General features: G+C 42.2%; 1 pseudogene; it reads right to left on the bottom strand.

Moving 5' to 3' along the window:
* Positions 1-1692: 1692 nt before the first annotated feature.
* On the bottom strand, positions 1693-2124 carry LOC147458374 (secreted RxLR effector protein 161 pseudogene; annotated as a pseudogene).
* Between the last annotated feature and the right edge of the window lie 3478 nt (positions 2125-5602).

Here is a 5602-nt window from a genome sequence, read left to right as displayed (position 1 = left end):
CTAGACTTTCTATATGTGGCACCTTGAACACCCCCTCATCACCATTCTCCTAGCAATGCTCTTGTTTCTTTCATTGTGAGCAAAGGATGAACTAGTCTACATAAAGTAAGTGTTTGATTTACATTTTAAATCTACAAGCATAGATGCTTCATCATGCAAAAATTGAGGTAATGCTGCTTGTGTTTATCTAGGTTAGTTAGCACATTGACTAACTACCAATTAAACCATATCAACCATCAGAAGTATGGCCGCAAATTCTAGCAAAAGGAATCCGCGTTCTCTAAATGCCACTATATTCAGATCCAAAAAAATAGGTAGAGGGTTCAACAATAGAGAAACTAATTCATGAATTCCAAATAGGCAAAAAATAGATGAATACTCTTACAATATTTCTTTGGCCAACATGCACAAACAATCCATAGATCACAAGACTTGACCCTAGACACATTAGTGTGGGTTGGCGAGTGCCAGGGGGACGGAGGTGTGCCCTGGTGGGGGGCACTTGGCTGTCCCACGCCGGTTCCTTCGCATGCTTCAACCGCACAATTCTTGCAACAGGAGAGGACTTTCCTCCCACCACTCCTCGGGGAGGCAATGGTGGCCTGTGATTTTTCGGATGCCGATTAGCAAACTGCTGTTTCATAAGGGGTTCCTGCTCCTTGGTGGGATCGAACAACGTAGAAGAAGGGACTTGGCCCCCCTTTGACGTGTTTCTCCTCTTGTTTTCTAGCTAGGAGCTTGGTCACTTACTTTGATTTCGACGTGGCATCATGGGGTCTTTGCTGATGGTGCATGGTTCCCCAAGATAGCATACTATTAGGAGTCCTTTGGTTTCCTATTGGCTACTTGGATTCGACTTCACTCCGGATGTGCAACGGGTTGTGGGTGGTAGGGACATCGCAACATGTGATAGAGTTTCGGGCTCCCCCATTGGCCAGTGGTATGCTTTGTCTTAGTTTGTCATAGGGTGTGAGTTTCTTTTTGATAGGGTGGCTCCCTTGTTACCCTAACTAGATGTCTGACTAGTAATCTATGTGATCTGTGGATGCCATGGGTTGATTAGAGAATGGTTTTTCATGTAGATTTATTGAGTTTTATATAAGTTCACTCGTGATCTGTGAGTATTGGCAAAAAACAAAAACAAAAATTACACAAATTAAAAAATTGGATATACATGCCTATTACCACTTACATTTAAGTGGACCAAAAGGAATCTCTATGTGAGGCCGGGTGGCCTCATGCTTGTGTGCGTGCGAGAAGGGGGAAACACCACTCAAGGAGAGTGTGTGTGTGTTTTTCTTTATTATATAAGTATACAAGGGTTAGTAGAGAGTTAGTGGGGTTAGGGTTAGTCAAGTTGGGTGGCCACGAGCTTTTATCCAACAATCTCTCACTTAAAGGCCAATGTGGCCATAATTGGTGGCGACTAAAGCTAGTATGTAAATCTGTACAAATTTGTGCACCCTATACCATTAACTCGATGCAATGTGCAAACTACTTCGTAGCCAGGCTCTTCATAAGAGCAATTGCTAGGTTGTCATCAGTGTGGACCGTGATAAGCTTCAAATGCTTATTCGTCAATGCATCTCGAATGAGATGACACCTCACCTCAATGTATTTTGACTTGGAGTGAAACATGGGATTTTTCGCCAAAGCAATGACACTCTGACTATCACAATGCAAAACTAAGACCTATTGAATGTCTAAATCTCCCAATAACAATGCCAACCATATAGCTTCCTTGCTAGAATTTGATGCTACAACATACTCAACCTCTGTAGTGGAAGAAGATGTATAATCTTGGAGAGATGGTCTCCAAGAAATGGCCCCTCCTACAAATATGAAAATGTAGCCAGGCATAGATCCCCCACTGTCTTTGCAAACCGCATAATCTGCATCAGTGTAACCAACAATAGATGCATCGATATTATCGATGTGTAAACACCTGCTCGATGTACCCTTCCAGTATCTGAGGATATGTTTCACTGCTATCCAATGTTGCACGCCAGGATTAGTCATATATTGAGTAACCACTCTCGCTGCTGTAAAAGCAATGTCTGGCCTTGTAGCTACCATATCATACATAAGATTGCATACACCTGAAGAATATGGCACACTTGCCATTTCTACCCCTCAACATCTATTTGGGAGAATCTTTCATGCTAAGTTTCAAATATGACGGTAGTGGGGGTACTCACTACTTTCCCCCCGCATATTGAAACGTTGCAAGACCTTGTGGATATAGGCGTGTCAAACAAGTTACATAGAGACATTGCTATGTAAGTTTTGATTGGAGGACTGCAAACCTATTGTTATTCCTTGGAAACAAGTTTAAAATTGAGTCTTCATGATGTTGGCGATCGTGCCGATGTCACTCTTTATCAAACTACTGTTGGATGCCTTATTTATGTATGAAACACGAGGCCTGATGACCAAGAAGCAACCTACTGTGGCCACTTCCCGTTGTGAGGTTGAGTACATGGCAGTCTTCACAGCTATGGTTGAGTGTGTATGGCTCAGTGATGTGGCAGACTGTACGGACTTTTGTGAGTTGCACCGAGTGCCGATGATATGATAGATTGTACGATCATCCCTTTTGTGCAAGCTTTTGGGAATCAGATGTACTACTTTGAGAGGCCAAGGGCCTTTAAATATGTGGCCTGAGCTTTTACTCTAGCATTCTATCGAGTGGGAGCATCACTCAAGCAGTAGAGTAGAGCCACAGGGATTGTATCTTGTTGAAGCAATATAAAGAAATACTGAAAGAGGTGCTTGGATTTGGGGCCAATCCTCTCTTGGGGTGGAACTCTACCACTCCACATTTCGTGTGTCCTGCAACTCTTTTAGTTCAATCATTATTTGAAGTGCTTAAAGTTTTTCAATCTCTTATTTTCTGTTGGCACGTGGTGCCCTCCCGTTACAAGGGTTGTGGAGCTTCAGACGTGTGCTTTTCTAAAAGCATACCGGTCCTTCAAGAGCAAACAAAGCAAGGTGGCGCTTCCAAAATGTTCAAAATATTTTATCAAAGAATCTTGGTGTCCCTGCCCTGGATGACTTGCTAACCACTCCCACCCTTAGTCCATCGCACATGGGGCGTGCTCCCATATTCATTGCTCTGTCTTAAGCGATATAAGCCATAAGAACCCAAGACCACTTGCAAGAGACGGATCAAAGATTTCTTTTTTGAACCACCGTTTTTCTCAGAGGCAGTGCCATGAAGTGGTGGATGCCTATAGCTACCAAGCCGCACACTCCAAGGACTTGGCAAGCTTTCAAGAAAATTTTAGCCCGAAGTTACATGCCTTTAAACATCTTCCTTCGGAGTGCAACTTTTGGCAGAGTGGGGTGTCCTGAAATGCTTGCCACAAAACCCTAGCAGATTACAACTTGAAATTCCTTGACATCTCTCAGTAGGTATCTCTTCTCGAACCAATAACTTGGAAGCCCAATGTGATTTCTATATCATTGGACTATTATCACCGCTACAGGAACACTATCTGACCAAGCCAGTTTTGATGATTCAAGAGCTTATGGACCATTTTGCAATCGGCTACAATTTTCTGAAAGAAACCTAACCCGAATTTTTGATGTAGGTCTCAGAATGGAAAGCCAATCGTCTTTTCAAGCTCCATTGAAGTCAAGAATTCTTTTTTAGTTTTCTTTAGCAAATTTTTGAATTTTTTTGGTGATCCTGCTTTGAATTTTTTTGAAATGGATGGTATCTGTTTTAAACATGCCTTGGTGCCGATTTTTTTTTGAGAATTTTTTGGTGATCTTGCTTTGATTTTTTTTGAAATGGATGGTATCTGTTTTAAACATGCCTTGGTGCCGATTTAATTTGTTTCACTTTGGTTTCAATGTGCCTTCTCCAAAAGCAATCACCTATGCTTGCACCTTGAAGGCATGTGGCGTTATGCAAGACCTGCAAACAAGTGAGAGAATTCACGTTGAGATTGCTGGTCAGGGATTGTTGGAGAAACATGTTGTGCTTGGTAATGTTTCGGTCAAGATGTATGCCAAATGTATTGCCCGTACAAAAACACATAAAGCCTTGTTATTTTTTTGTGCATGCAAAATGTGGGCCCCTTATGAAATCATAAAGTTCTTGATGAGCTTCCTATGCAAATGTTGTCTCTTTGAGCGTGTTAATTGCAGGATATGCCCAACATGGCTTTGGCAAGGAAGCCATGGGCTGCTTTAACTAGATGCAAAGGGAAAGCCTTTCTTCAAATTCAATCACCTATGCTTGCGCCTTGAAGGCATGTGACCTCACACAAAACCTTCACATATCAGCAAGCTCATTGGCTCGTCGGCTCTCGGAGTGCTCCTATTTATAAGCTTTGAAAAGTAGCAATCAAATTGAAATACAAATTTATGGCGAAATGTGGGGCCCTTATGAAAGCAAATAAAGTTCTTGATGAGATTCCTATCTAGATGTCGTCTCTTTGAGCGTGTTAATTGCAGGATATGCCCAACATGGCTTTGGCAATGAAGCCATGGGCTGTTTTAACCAAATGCAAAGGGAAAGCCTTTTTCCAAATTCAATCACCTATTCTTGCACCTTAAAGGCATGTGACCTTACACAAGACCTTCACATGTCAACAAGCTTATTGGCTCATTGGCTGTTGGAGTGCTCCTATTTATAAGCTTTGAAAAAGTAGCAGCAAATTGAATTAAATATTTACGTCTTTATAAGTTATAACACAATAACTCGAGGAGCTCAAACATAGCATAGGCTTTAAACTCCAATGTAATGAACGACAAGGTGAGGGCTATGTTGGCCACCTTTGCGGATGCTTGGCAATGCTCTGATCGATATGTATGCCGGATGTGGTGCCATTACAAAATCACTAAAGTACTTAAAAGCTCTAGGTGTATTAACCAGGTGCGAATGGAAGGCCTCTCTTCAGATGCATTCACCTATGCTTGCACCCTGAAGGCCACAAAGATGCATTCACCTTTGCTTGCACCTTGAAGGCCTCTCTTCAAGTGCATTCACCTATGCTTTCACCTCGAAGGCCTATGGCCTTATGCATAACCTTCACGAGTGAGAGAATTTACAATGGGATTGCTAGTTGGGGGCTATTGGAAAACCATGTTGTGATGCTTGGTGGTGCTTTGGTTTATATGTATGGAAAACATGGTGGTGTTACAAAAGGACTGCTTGGTGGTGCTTTGGTTGATCTGTATGGAAAATGTGGTGGCCTTACGAAAGAACCAATAGTTGTAGATATGCTTTCTATCCAAGATTTCATCTCCTAGTGATTGCTAAAGATGCCCATGGGAATGGCGCGTTCCCATGTATGTGCATTCACCTATGCTTTCACCTCGAAGGCCTATGGCCTTATGCATAACCTTCACGAGTGAGAGAATTTACAATGGGATTGCTAGTTGGGGGCTATTGGAAAACCATGTTGTGATGCTTGGTGGTGCTTTGGTTGATCTGTATGGAAAATGTGGTGGCCTTACGAAAGAACCAATAGTTGTAGATATGCTTTCTATCCAAGATTTCATCTCCTAGTGATTGCTAAAGATGCCCATGGGAATGGCGCGTTCCCATGTATTATTAAAATTGGGGAGGGTTGTGCAAACTCTTCCATAC

Source organism: Adiantum capillus-veneris, chromosome 5 (assembly GCF_014529385.1).
Source record: "Adiantum capillus-veneris isolate H3 chromosome 5, ASM1452938v2, whole genome shotgun sequence".
NCBI classification, from domain to species: Eukaryota; Viridiplantae; Streptophyta; class Polypodiopsida; order Polypodiales; family Pteridaceae; genus Adiantum; species Adiantum capillus-veneris.
This window is presented reverse-complemented; position numbering and strand designations above follow the sequence as displayed.